The following is a 15,140-nucleotide window of genomic DNA, read 5'->3' on the forward strand; positions in this document are numbered from 1 at the left end:
ATGAATGTGCAAAAACGGCCATCACGCCCCCTCCGATAGACTTGCATAGCGGGGGGTGACGTCACACGGGGGCAGAGTCATAACGTCACGATACTCCGGACCCGTGGTCGCCACCTGGCTATTTGTGAGCTGGCGCCACGGCGTGCAGCTCAAACAGGTGGGTGGCGAATACAAGATTGCGGCGGGACCCCCGCGGTGAGATATCTTATCCCCTATCCTTTGGATAGGGGATAAGATGTCATTTTTTTTTCAGGTCTGGCAAAATAAGTTTTATGGTCAAAGAGTGTCAATAAAAACACAACTCCCCAAAAAATTTATAACATTATGGAGAAAAACAAATGTAAGGGAAAAATAAAAAATGGCTTTGTCAGTAAGGGGTTGAAACCAATTGCTGACAACAACACCTAGAGAAAGCTGACTGTTGTGTCCAGATATACATACAGGAGTAATGGTACCAGCAGCCGCCTTTATAGATGTACTGCTCCTTCCCAACCAGCTAAAGGCTGTCCGGGCACGATGGTACTTGTAGTTTTACTACAGCGGGGGCACCCTGGTTGGTAAATACTACTGTAGGACACACAGCTTTTAGCTAGCGCTTGCTCTTAGCTCGCTGTCAATAAAGTTTTTCTTCTCTTGTAGCGCAAAGCACTGTGGGAAGTGTAGTTCGTTTCTCTTCCTGTCTGTGCTGCGGCTGTGCTGTGTTGCGGGCAGTGTCTTCGGCTGCTGTGGAGGGGAACTCTGGTTCTTATACTCATTACCCGGAACCAAAGTGGTGTTGTCCAGTACACGGAGGAGAATTGTCCGGGTAGAGGCGCCAGTGGACGGCTCCGGAGGCCAGGTGGGTAGTGCTGTGTGTCCTGGGCGGCTGTGTATGGAGCGCTGCGTATGTGACAGATCCTGGACACTGCTGCTATGGGAATGTCCGTGTCCTGATAGAGTCTATGGGGCAGTCACCCCAACCTGTGCCTTTCCAGCTGGTGTAGAACTACAGATCCCAGCAGAAGCTTGTTTGGACTTGCTGGGGGTTGTAGTTTGGCCACAGTAGGGTAATGGTGATGGCCATCTGTTGTATTCATTATTTACTAGTGATACAACTCTGAGCTTCTCTGATGTGAATGTATCTATTAATAATTGTCAGTAAATAAGAGGTTTTCTTTTCTATATTGTCAGTAAATAAGAGGTTTTCTTTTCTATATTGTTTCTATCTGCTGTCAACTTGCACTATGAAAAGGACCCCTTATATAACACCCGTTATAAAATCGGGAGCGATCGCGGGGTAAAATGGCCATTAGAAAAGCCCTAACTCACGTTAGTAAATCCCATTATAGTCTATGGCAGTGGTCTTCAATCTGCGGACCTCCAGATGTTGCAAAACTACAACTCCCAGCATGCCCGGACAGCCGTTGGCTGTCCGGGCATGCTGGGAGTTGTAGTTTTGAAACATCTGGAGGTCCACTGGTCTATGGGATTGTTCTAATACACGTTTTAACCCGTTCTCGCCCGTCATTCATAACGCACGTTATTTTGGGACGGGAGATAGTAGTGGGAGAAATAGTGCATGCACTATTTCTCCCGTCCCAAAATAACGTGCGTTATGAATGACGGGCGAGAACGGGTTAAAACGTGTATTAGAAAAATCCCATAGACTATAATGGGATTTACAAATGTAAGTTAGGGCTTTTCTAATGGCCATTTTACCCCGCAATCGCCCGCGATTTTAAAACGGGTGTTAATATAAGGGGTCATTTTCATAGTGTGAAAGGAGCCTTACGGGGGGGGGGTTTCTTAAAAGAACACTCTAATAGCACGGTATACCACGCTTTTAGGGCCAGTTAGAGAACCGTATACGGGGCAAAAATGAGCCCACCGGAGTCAGCGTTTAACTCCGGTTGGCTCATTGAAATGAAGGGGGTTCTTTTTTTTACACTTAAACAGCAACAAAAACACCAGAAAAACTGCCACAGCTTTTTCGTGTGTTTTGGCATTTTTTCTGGCATTTTCCCTGGTGTGTGGAAACAGACAAATTTGTCCCCTGTGGCAGTTTTCTCATTGTCTTCAGGGTACCCCCTTGGGTCGGATGCTGAGCGCCCAGTCCACAGAGTGTAAGGAGATGAGTGATGTACAGCATCACTACTCACCTCCTCCGGCCGTATAGTATACAGGGGGGCATAGTGTACCCGTGTATACTATACAAGAGCCGGGAATCCTGTCACCAGACTGACAGGACTCCCTGCTCCCATAGCCCCTTTGTGCGGTATACAGTATATACAGCTATCTATAGATAGTTGTATATAGTGTATACAGAAGACGAGGTCCACTTACCTCCCTGGCTTCCTGTTCGTGTTGGTTGGTATCTGGCTGAGAATAAAAATACGGGGAACCCTATGCATTTTTTTTTCTTTCTTTTTTTATTTATGAAAAAATAAACGCATAGGGTTCCCTGTATTTTTATTCTCAGCCAGATACCAACCAAGCATCAACAGCCTGACGTTACCAGGGTGGGCGAGGACCATTGTTACTGGCCCTCCCCAGCCTAAATAACGCCAGCCTGTTACCGCCTAGGCCCATTTTTGACACTTTGGGCCTTTTGGAACTGGCTCTTCCCCTTCCTGGCACCCCTGTGGCGGTGGGGACCGGGGTAATAATTGGGGTTAGCGCCAGCTGTTTTTGGGGCTAATGCTAAGCCCCGGCTTAGTAATGGATTTCGTCAATAAGACCGGCTTCCACTACTAAGCCTGAAAATTCAATAAAATAAAAAAACAAAACACAACACATTGAAAAAATTATTTTATTTAAAAAAAAAAACACAGCCCTCGTTAACCATTTTATTAAAGGAAAAAAAAATCTAGTTAATCGCTGTAATCCATCGAACCCGCCGCAATCCTCTGCATATACTGATGTGAAATGAGAAGAAAAAAGAAACACAAAAAATGTGTTCGGTCATTTTTGTCGCTCTCCACTGGGAAGAGTGCCCAAAATGCAATGTCTTCACAAACAGAGAGCCTCCAATTGTTGCAAAACTACAACTCCAAGCATGCCCAGACAGCCTTTGGCTGTCTGGGCATGTGGGAGTTGTAGTTTAGCAACAGCTGGAGTCTCCCTGTCTGGGAAGACACTGGCAGAAGGGTCTGTTCACATTATACAAAACGTACAATGTGAACAGAGCCTCATACTTACCACTCTGCCTCCCGTCTGTAGCTCCGCCCCTAATCACATCACTAGGGGGCGGAGCTACATGGACCCAGCAGTGACAGGGAGCGAGGGAGCTGTGTATTTTGTATACTGCCCAAAGGGTTAACCTACACTGTCCAGCAGTGTAAGTTAACTCTCTCCTTGCTGGGCTGGCGCATAGCGCACAGCTCAGCGAGGGGTTAAGTGAGCCAGCAATGTGTATACTGTATACACATTGTAGGCTCACTATAAGTTCTTCCTGGGCAGTAGATATACAGCATATATCTACTGCTCGGCATCAGCTGTTCTCTCTGCTCTGAGTCATGAAATTAACATCAGGAGGATTGCAACAGGTGTCAGGAGTGACACTTGCTGCGATCTGTCCCTTAGTGCAGGTACTACTGCTCCCAACATGAAGCACACTCTGCTCCATGCTGGGAGTTGTAGTACCTGTAGTACCTGTACTAATAGACAGATCGCAGCGGGTGCCATTTCTGTCACCCGTTGCGATCTATCTATTAATGCAGGTACTACAGCATGGAGCAGAGTGTGCTTCATGTTGGGAGCAGTAGTACCTGCAGTTAAGGAAAGATCACAGCAGATGTCACTACTTACACCTGCTGCGATCCTCCTGTATGATGTATAGATGCGGGCGGCCGGCTGGCCGCTATTCTCTGGTCCCCTCCAATGACGTATTTATACACCTATTCACTTTTCCCACAGAGAGTTGTGATTGTCAGGAACCATCTGGCCAGTCACAGCTCTCTGCAGGAATTATGAATAGGTGTGTATATATACGGCAGTGCAGGGGACCATAGAAGAGCAGCCGGCCGCATCTATACATTATACAGGAGGATCAAAATGGGTGTCAGAAGTGACACGGGTGATCTGTCAATTAGTATAGGTACTACTACTCCCATAATGGAACAGTGTGTTCCATGCTGGGAGTAGTAGTACTACCTAAAAAATGTGAACACTTTATTTAACACATTATTAAAATACATTACTAAAAAGTTTAACAAAATTAATTACAACAAATATTATTGTCGGCTACATTTTTAGTTTCCTGCCGCCCACATAAATTGATCCCTGTTTAAAAATGTATAAAAATTTCTTTATAAAAAAGATACATTTTGTTTAATAACATTTTTTCCATCACTACTGTATCTTTGTTTTAGTTTTTTTTAATGGTACCCTACGAAATTTTATTAAAAAGGGTATCTCCTTATTCTTTTTTGGATCACTAAAGTCCAAAAAAGAATAAAAAACGGCCTCAAAGACGTCAAAGTTAAAACCCACATGGCGTTTTTCTTGGTGTTTTTTCACTGCCATAGACTTCTATGGGAGGAAAACACCAAGATTTTCCTTTAAAAAATGCTAAAGTCTCAAAAAGAGGTCGTTTTTGAAAAGGTGCCAAAAATTTGTGAAAAATGCCAAAAGGAAAAGGCCAAAATGGATTTATAGACAGCCTACATACTTGGCTTTCCAGACAAAGCATAGCATATGAGAATGGGCACAACTTGTTAACAACTGTTGAAGATTCACCTTCTTATCAGTGTTCTCTCCCTAAATATTAATTGATTATTAAAGGGGTACTCCAGCCCTAAGACATCTTATCCCTTATCCAAAGGATAGGGGATAAGATGTCTGATCCCAGGTCTAAAGGATAGGGGATAAGATGTCTGATCGCAGGGGTCCTGCCGCCGGGGACCCCCGCAATCTCTCATGCAGCGCCCACCTGTGTGAGCTGCACGCCAGCGCTGGAGGCTCCAAGCCTTACGACCACGGGACTTGAAGCCTTACGACCACGGGACTGGAGTATCGTGACGTCACGACTCCGCCCCCGTGTGATGTCACACCCCACCCCCTCAATGCAAGTCTATGGGAGGGGGCGTGACGGCCCCAGCGGCGGGACCCCCGCAATCACACATCTTATTCCCTATCCTTTGGATGGGGATAAGATGTTTTAGGGCTGGAGTACCCCTTTAAAGTTTGTTAATGTTGATTGCACGGGGTCTTACTTCTGAGACCCATTGCGATCACAAGGCATTAGCTGGGTAAGCGGCCAATGACTTTCCTCTCTATAGTCCAAAACAAAAGCCAAAGAGCTACCTGAGAAAGCTATAGGTGCACATCCAGTATACCAGACCAGAATAATGTGAGGGAAATAAACAGAATTAGAAGAGGAGCGATCTGCATCATCAACCTAGGAATTATAGTACAGGGACAGACATTGACATCTGCTGGACAAATCAAAGCAACTAGGCACAAAAGATAACAGGACAAACCACATCAACATCTGTAGGCCATAGTCAGTGATCCGGAATAATAGGAAGCCATGATACAGGAGTGCGTGGACATCATCAAGGACCTCTGTCTATTAGCCAGAGCTTAGCGCTGCCAAGGAGTAGTGTTTGTCTCTTTGGACCTGGCTCATCCATGCATTACATAGATAAATGCATTTAACTGGCTTATTTTATTATAGTTTGCGAGTCCCACTGAACCCACCAGGTTTTATGCACTTCGCTGGTTAAGTATAGGCAATGTAGAAAGAAATCTCGTTCCATGATTTTATCTATCCTGTTCATTAATGGGGTATTCCAGTGAAAATTTTTTTTTATTCATCTCAACTGGCTCCAGAAAGTTGAACAGACTTGTAAATTACTTCTATTAAAAAATCTTAATCCTTCCAGTACTTAACAGCTGCTGAAGTTATTCTTTTCTGTCTGAAATCAGTGCTCTTTGCTGACACCTCTGTCTGTCTTAGGAACTGTCCAGAGTAGCAGAAAATCCCCATAGCAAACCTCTCCTGCTCTGGTCAGTTCCTGAGACAGAAAAAAACAACTCAATTTCAGCAGCTGATAAGTACTGGTAGGATTAAGTTTTTTATTTTTTATTTTTTTTTAATAGAAGTAATTTTCAAATCTGTTTAACTTTCTGGAGCCAGTTGATATGAAATAATTTATTTTTTTTTCATGGAATACCCCTTTAAGCTCTGTGAATAAGGTGTATTAGGTTTTATATATGGAGCCCTTATAATTGTTACTTAAAGGGGTTACCCTGTTTCTTCCATGTGATATTTTGCCTATAGCTCAGCTCTGTTGAAGTGAATGTGTCTAAGGCTGGGTTAACATTAGTGTTTTGCATCTCCGTTTCTCATATCAGTTAAAGAAATGCGCAACGGAGATGAAGTAGTAAGATAATGCATCCCATTCATGTGAAGGTTTTTTTTTTTTTTTTTTTTGAAATCTTTGCTATATTCAGTTATTGTCTGTTGCATTTAAAAGGGTACTCCGGTGGAAAATTATTATTTTTTTTAAAAATGAACTGGTGCCAGAAAGTTAAACAGATTTGTAAATTACTGCTATAAAAAAAAATCTTAATCCTTTCAGTACTTTTTAGCAGCTGTTTGCTACAGAGGAAATCTTTATAATTTATTTTTTGTGTTGTCCACACTGCTCTCTGCTGATGCTGCTCTGGACAGTTCCTGACACGGACTGAGGTGTCAGCAGAGAGCACTGTGGACAACACACAAAAGAAATTCAAAAAGTAAAGAATTTCCTCTGTAGCATGCAGCTGCTAAAAAGTAAATTTACAAATCTGTTTAACTTTCTGGCACCAGTTCTTAAAAAAAATAAAAAATTTTTTTTACCGGAGTACCCCATTAATTTGCTTTTTGTTTTCGAGCTGAGAACAGACGGCCTGCAGGGTTTCTTTTCCCTGTCAAAAATAATGGGTAGAGTAATATAACATTGAAGTCTATTAAGATGCAAGTATCTCTGTTATACTCATTTATTTTTATCCGTTGTTGCTACTGAGCATGCTCAGAAAAAATGGTGAAAAAATGGATATTAACAGAAATGAACGGACGTTTTAACGGCTAATAATGGATGTTATTTTATATGCAAGTTTTACAAAATCTTTTACCATTTTACTTATGTTAACCCCTTCATGACCCAGCGATTTTTATTTATTTTTTTAATTTTTTGGTTCATGTTTTTTTGCTCCTCGCATACTAAGACCCATAACTTTTTATTTTTTCATTGACAAAGTTGTATTACCGTATATACTCGAGTATAAGCCGAGACCCCTAATTTCAACCCAAAATCCCAGGAAAAGTTATTGACTCGAGTATAAGCCTAGGGTGGGAAATACATCATCCCCCCCCCTGTCATCATCCAGACCCGTCATTAACATCCTCATCATCATCCCCTTATCATCCCACACATCCCCCCTTCATCATCCCCTTATCATCCCGCACATCCCCCCTTCATCATCCCCTTATCATCCCGCACATCCCCCCTTAATCATCCCCTTATCATCCCGCACATCCCCCCTTCATCATCCCCTTATCATCCCACACATCCCCCCTTCATCATCCCCTTGTCATCATCCCACACCCCCCCCCCTTCATCATCCTCTTCTCATCATTCGCCCTCAGTGGTCTTCAACCTGCGGACCTCCAGAGGTTTCAAAACTACAACTCCCAGCAAGCCCGGGCAGCCATCGGCTGTCCGGGCTTGCTGGGAGTTGTAGTTTTGAAACCTCCGGAGGTCCGCAGGTTGAAGACCTCTGCGGCCTTCGACATCATTCAGCCCCCTGAGTACTCACCTCCGCTCGGCGCTGGTCCGGTCCTGCAGGGCTGTCTGGTGAGGAGGTGGTCCGGTGGGATAGTGGTTCCGGGCTGCTATCTTCACTGAGGGCGCCTCTTCTCCGCGCTTCCGGCCCGGAATAGAGGCGTTGCCTTGACAACGACGCAGAAGTACGTTGGCAATGAACGCACCTCTGCGTCGCTGTCAAGGCAACGTGACTATTCTGAGGCCGGGCCCGAAGCGCTTAGAAGAGGCCTCCCCGGTGAAGATAGCAGCCCGGAACCACTATCCCACCGGACCACCTCCTCACCGGACAGTCCTGCAGGACCGGACCAGCGCCGAGCGGAGGTGAGTACTGTACAGAACTAAAGGGGGGTGAGAGGGGGCTGGATGATGTCGAAGGCCGCAGTGGTCTTCAACCTGCGGACCTCCGGAGGTTTCAAAACTACAACTCCCAGCAAGCCCGGACAGCCGATGGCTGCCCGGGCTTGCTGGGAGTTGTAGTTTTGAAACCTCTGGAGGTCCGCAGGTTGAAGACCACTGCGGGTGGGGGAGTTCACTCGAGTATAAGCCGAGGGGGGTGTTTTCAGCACGAAAAATCGTGCTGAAAAACTCGGCTTATACTCGAGTATATACGGTAGGTCTAAGTTGTACTTTTAATTGGCACACTTTATTATATCATATAATGTATTACGGAACCAGAAAAAATATATGTAAGACAAAATGTAAGAAAAAATATGGAATTGCGCAATTTTGAGGGGCAATAATTTTTTTCAGGGTTAAAAATACAGTAAATCTGACATGCTATCTGTATTCTATTGGTCAGTACAATTTCAATTATTCCAAACTTGCGTAGTTCTTGTTTCTTGGTTGCCATGACAGCAGCACCTGAGAAAGGGACTCCGCCCCTAGGGACAGGAAACCTGAGGATAAAAAGAAGAACCCTCTTCCTCGGCCTCAGTGTGTTTCTTGTTCCTAAGGAAGCCTGTCTGGGACTGTAGTCCCTGTCCCAGGAGTAGGATAAAATGCTGAGGGCACACCGGAGCTATTCTAAATCCCTGTAGTCTCCGGGTATGGGCGGTCCTGATCAGTCTCCCTTGTCTGGTAGTTGAAGTCTGGCTTCACTTTGCCTACCCCGTTACCTTCTGGTCAGCACTCATGTCCGTGGTCTTGCGCGGGTCCAGGCGGGCGGCGTAGTAACAAAGTAAGTACTCCTGCTCCCTCTGCACGTGTCTCCATGGTGTTAGATGACACGGGAGGAAGAGCCAGCGCCAGATATGCGTCAGGAGCGCGACCCTGATGTGATGTCAGATGCAGGCGTTTCTCATTGTGCAAGTGCGGTCTGATAGTATTTAGACCACAGCCACACAGGAGAGCATTCTCCGCAGTGTAAGCCAGCCAGCAGTAGCAGCCTGCAAGCATGAGCTCCAAGGAGGACCCCAGACGGGGCCCTGCTGAATCTACAGCGAAAACCCTGTCCTTGGTAGCCAGCGTTTCCTGAGTGAGTGTATCCATTTCTTTCAGTCAGAAGACACTGATAATTTTAATTAAAAACATACGATTAGCCATGAATATTGAAGATGCTAGGGAAGAAAAATCAATTCAAGACATTGTTTGAAAGATTAGAGCCAAGAAAACGTAGGTACCTTTCCCATCCATCCATGCATTTCTGGGTTAATTAAAAAGAAATGTGAAAATCCTGAAAAGAAGGCCTTCCTTCCCAGAGCTTTGAAAATAACATATCCATTTGACAATACTGAGTTAACCGAATGGGGAAAAGGTGCCTAAAATCGACGTAGCTATTTCCAAAGTCTGCAGGAAAAGTGCCCTTCCTTTAGAGGACTTAGGGGTTATCTGTAACCCTATGGACCAAAAATCAGAGACCTTTTTGCACAGAACTTGGGAGGCCGCCACTGCCTCCTTTAAGCCTAATGTGGCGGCTTCCTGGGTTGCCACGTCTTTGATTGAATGAGCTATCCTCAGACATTCAGAAGGGGCAGGGGCGTAGATCTGAAGATGCTCCAAGGTGGCGTTTTCCCAAAAAATCCAAAGGGTATCTCTTTAACCAGGCCTCCACAAGTTCTAAAAAATCTAGTCAGCAATGACAGTCTGGGGCGAGTCGGAGGCAAACTGAGAAACTTTGTGGCAGAGTGGGAAAAAATTTCAAACAATTCTTAAAGGGGTACTCCTCCCCTAGACATCTTATCCCCTATCCAAAGGATAGGGGATAAGATGTCAGATCGCAGGGGTCCCGCTGCTGGGGACCCCGGGGATCGCTGCTGCAGCACCCCGCTATCATTACTGCGCAGAGCGAGATCGCTCTGCACGTATTGACGGGCAATACAGGGGCCGGAGCATCGTTACGTCACGGCTCTGCCCCTCGTGACATCACGGTCCACCCCGTCAATAAAAGTCTATTGGAAGGGGGCGTGGTGGTCGTCATGCCCCCTGCCATAGATTTGCATTAAGGGGACGGGCCGTGATGTCATGAGGGGCGGAGCCACGATGTTACGCTGCTCCGGTCCCTGTATCGCCCGTCATTACGCACAGAGCGAACTCGCTCTGCGCAGTAATGATGGCGGGGTGCCGCATCGGCGATCCCCGGGGTCCCCAGCAGCGGGACCGTGGCGATCTAACATCTTATCCCCTATCCTTTGGATAGGGGATAAGATGCCAGGGGCGCAGTACCCCTTTAAGCACCTTAAAAGAAGGTCTTCGCCTAGAGTTTCTCAGTCTACCACCGACTCTCCTAAGGGTGACATCAAGTCACTCGGGACCAACAGGGTTAGTAGCACTTTAAAAAGAAGTCCTGTCCCCACTAGAAAAGCAGGTTCTTGTCCCAGTACCTCAAGAAAAGATAGGGTTAGGTTTTTATTCTACCTATTTTTTTATTTATTTTTTGTTAAAAAAAAAATACAATACTTACCGTACCATCATAAGTCTAAAACCTCTAAACCAGAATCTCGTCTACAAAAAATTCAAAATGAATACAGTAAAATCAACTGTGAACCTGTTAACAAAAGACTGCTTTATGGTCTCTATAGATCTAAAAGATGCGTACCTACATGTCCCAATACATCCAGACTACCGGAAGTATTTACGCATAGCCATAAAATTAGAAACAGGACTTACTCACCTTCAATTCAGGGCCTTGACATTTGGAATAGCCGTAGTCCCCAGAGTTTTCACCAAAGTAATATCCGAGATGGCAGCACACATCTGAGAATGGGTAGGCTTATTCATCCTGTACTTAGACAATTTCATTTTAGTTGGGCAGTCAGAAAAACAAGTCAGAGAGTTTTTAACCCCTTGGGAACGGAGGGTTTTTCAGTTTTTGCACTTTCGTTTTTTTCCTCCTTACCTTTTAAAAATCATAACCCTTTAAATTTTGCACCTAAAAATCCATATGATGGCTTATTTTTTGCACCACCAATTCTACTTTGTAATGACATTTGTAATGCATCAGTGCGACAAAATTGAAGAAAAAACGACATTTTGTAACTTTTGGGGGCTTCCGTTTTTACGCAGTACATTTTTCAGTAAAAATGACACCTTATCTTTATTCTGTAGGTCCATACGATTAAAATCATATCCTACTTATATAGGTTGGATTTTGTCGTACTTCTGGAAAAAATCATAACTACATGCATGTACTATACGCTTAAAATTGTCATCTTGTGACCTTTATAACTTTTTTATTTTTCCTTGTACGGGTCGGTATGAGGGCTAATTTTTTGCGCCGTGATCTGAAGTTTTTGGCGGTATCATTTTTGTATGGTATATCACATAGGTTTATTTTTATTCACACAGTTTAAAAAAAATACATTTAAATGGGAAAAGGTGGGTGATTCAAACTTTTATTTGAAGGGGTTAAATGATCTTTAGTAACTTTTTTTTCACTTTTTTTTTCACTTTTTTTTTTGCAGTGTTATAGCTCCCATAGTGAGCTATAACACTGCACACACTGATCTTTTACATTGATCACTGGTTTCTGTTAGAGGCCGGGCCCGACCCGCTGTGACCCGCGTTATAGAAAGGGAGTGGGCAGAGTACGCCCTCCGTCCCCAACAAGTTAGATCACACTATTGCCATCCTAAAAAAATTTGGTTGGATTATAAATTGGGGAAAGTCATCCCTGGACCCTGAAAACAAAAAACTCCTTTCTAGGTATAAACCTAGATTCTCAACAACAAAAGTATTTTCTTCCAGACCAGAAAATTCAAAACCAAAACACAGTGAGGGAAGTAATGACTTGCCACTCTATTTCCATAAGAAAGGGGATGTCTTTGTTGGGCCTGTTTACTGCAGCTATCCAAGTGGTTCCTTGGACTCAATTCCACTCAAGGGCTCTACAAGAATATCTACTCAGCTGTTGGAACGGTGCAGTAGAAAGTCTAGACTAAATGTTTCCCCTGTCTTACAAAACCAAGGACTCACTCCTCTGGTGGTTAATAGAAAACAATCTGAGAAAAGGCTTAGACTGGGTCCTAGAAAGTCCAAACATTTTCACAACAGACACAATCCTTTGGGAATCGGGGGGCACATACTGGATAATTACGTTTTCAGAGTCAAGAGTTTTCCCTTTCTTCAAATGCAAAAGAACTTCTGGCAGTCTACTATGCTCTAAAAGAGGCGCAACACCAGCTGTACTGAGAAAATATAAAGATCTTTTCAGACAATTCTACTACAGTGTCGGTCATAAACCGCCAGGGCACTACAAGAAGTGAGTTGTTTATGCCGATTGGTGAAATAATTTTTTACTTTGCAGGACCATGTGTCAATTCTTTGTCCGCTGTGCACTTGAAAGGGACTTTAAATACAAAAGCAAAATACCTGAGTCGCCAACAATTACATCAAGACGAGTGGAGATTAAAACCAGAAGTTTTCAGACAAATATGTGGTCTTTGGGGATTGCCAGAAATAGATCTATTCGCCACCAAAAGCAACAGACAGGTGCGAAAATTTTGCTCTTTAAATCCAAAGGACAGACCTTGGACAGTGGACGCTCTAACACCGCTCTGGAAATAGGAACTAGTGTACATATTGCCTCCTCTTCAGTTAATTCCCCAGAATAATCAAGAAAATAAGAATGGAGAAAACCCGAGTAATCTTGTTAGCTCCAATTTGGCCACACAGGGCCTGGTTTTCGGCTCTGAGAGAGCTGTCACTGTCTGATCCCTGGGTCCTTCCGGAACTGCCAGACCTTCTGACCCAGGGTCCAGTGTCTCATCCGCATTAGAGAAGTCTCCACCTGACGGCTTGGCATTTGAGAGGATAATTCAGGGGCCACGGTATTTCACATACTGTAATAACTACTTTACAGACTAGTAGGAAAGCAATAACTAACCAGATCTATTTCAGAGTTTGGAAGACTTTTTTGAGTTTTCTCAACCAACCTTTTTCTGCAAAATTTGTTCCCGACATCCCCAAAATTTTAGATTTTTTGCAATCAGATCTGAAAGTTGCCACTTTAAAGGTTCAGGTGTCCGCTATAGGAGCTCTATATAACACCAAAAATTAGATTTAAGGCACTCAAAAGGCTTTATATTTCTAGGGTACCAAAAGTTCCCATGTGGGATCTTTCTTTAGTATTGAAGGCATTCCTATCAGAGCCTTTTGAACCTTTTAGATGTCATTCCTCTAAAAAATGTAGTCTTTAAAACTATTAGTAGCAGTTACCACTGCTAGGAGGGTAGGAGACTTTTCAGTCTTATCCAGTGGGGAACCTTATACAAAGATTTTGGAGGATAGTATAGTTTTTCTCCCCGATCCTGCCTATCTTCCTAAAGTTCTTTCCACTTTCCATGTATCACAAGAAATTGTACTTCCGTCATTTTGTTCCAATCCTTTAATGACAAAGTTCTTTTAGCGCCTTAGATATTAGGTGTGTCTTTAAATATCTATAAAGGACTAGGGATTCCAGAAATTGTAATGCTCTTTTTTTTTTCAATTTGTGGGACAAAATAGGGGCAAGAGAGCTAGTAGTAATTCCCTGTTTAGGTGAATTAAACTGGCCATTAGTTTGGCCTATTCAGTATCAGGTTTACCTGCCCCAGTTGGGAAACAGAATTACCGGTGAGTAATTACAGACTTTCGTTTTAAGGTAATAAAAAATTTGAAAAATTGAAAAAGGAAAAAAAAAATAAGTTTGTTCAATGCCTTGTTCTTACCCCTATAACTTTTTTTATTTTTCCACCTATGTTAGTTTTTTTTTTTGCACCATGAGCTGTCGTTTTTAATGTTTCCACTTTTGTGTACAATATATATATGACTTTTTGATAACTTTTTATGTTTTTTCTGGGACATGATGTGACCAAATTGGTGTTTGGCATTTTTTTGCGTTTACGTATTTTACCGTGCAGCATCAGGAACATCATAATTTAATAGTTTGGACAGTTACAATTTTTTTATATATATATATATATATATATATATATATATTTTTTTTTTTACAGTGGTTTATTTGAATCATGGCAAAAGATTTGAACTTTTACTAGGGGAAACATTTTTTTATATTTAAAAAAAAATGGGAAAAGGGGATTCAAACTTTTAGGGAAGGGGTTAATTCTCTTTTATAAACTTTTTTTAAATTCATTTATTTCTTTTTACACTTTTTACTTTTTCTTTTTAGTCCCTATAGGGACTCAGCATTGATTAATGTTATTGGTGCTCTGCTGTTCTAGCCTGCCATGGCTGGCAGGGACATTAGAGCACTGATCAGGACCCAATATTTTTTGCCGCGGATGTCCCGATCAGCTCCTCTTAGCTACCGGCAATGTTAGATCCCTCATTTAGATGCCGCAATCAACTTTACAATTTATATAATAAATTGTGGTAAATTTAGCGCAGGAGGTGGACATGCTCCTTTCATGTGAAGCCTTGTTCCGCCCACTTTCGAGCATGGCACAGATAATAAAACCATAACCTTTTGGCTCATTAATAACCCCCCCCCCCTTACCTTTGACCTGCTTTCGGAATATACCTTTACAAACTAGTTTGTCTCACTTGCGGAGGTGTATGCTATTCCATCCATGGAACCCTGCTGCATATGTCCCAAATGGGGGTAAAGTGACACACTTTAGTTTCCATATATATGGATCTAAGGATCCTTTATAATGGATGTGTGAACTTGTCCCAGCTTTTGTGTTAAATGCAGTTGACTGTACACTTCTTAATGCAGTGTGAAAACAGCCTTAGGTCTGATGCAAGAGGCAAAATCTTGGTGCCAAGGCCAGGATCAGACCCCATCCAATGCAATCAGTAAAGTTTCCCAAGGCAAGCTTTTTAATAGGAATTACATTTATATGGTACAAGGTTTAATCCTGTTCTGTGTACTAAATATATGGTTCTTGCGTGGAGCCAGAAGCACCAAGATTG

The 15,140-nt window shown here is 43.2% G+C and overlaps 1 protein-coding gene across 1 annotated transcript in view; it reads left to right on the forward strand.

Moving 5' to 3' along the window:
• The first annotated feature begins 685 nt into the window (after positions 1-685).
• MICU1 (mitochondrial calcium uptake 1) overlaps positions 686-15,140 on the forward strand; it is a 276,130-nt gene continuing 261,675 nt past the window's right edge. Inside the window, exon 1 of the mRNA XM_056530455.1 lies at positions 686-838. The gene's annotated coding sequence lies outside the window, so the exon portion shown is untranslated. The remainder of the gene's footprint in view (positions 839-15,140) is intronic.

This window comes from Hyla sarda, chromosome 7, assembly GCF_029499605.1.
Source record: "Hyla sarda isolate aHylSar1 chromosome 7, aHylSar1.hap1, whole genome shotgun sequence".
Lineage (NCBI taxonomy): Eukaryota > Metazoa > Chordata > Amphibia > Anura > Hylidae > Hyla > Hyla sarda.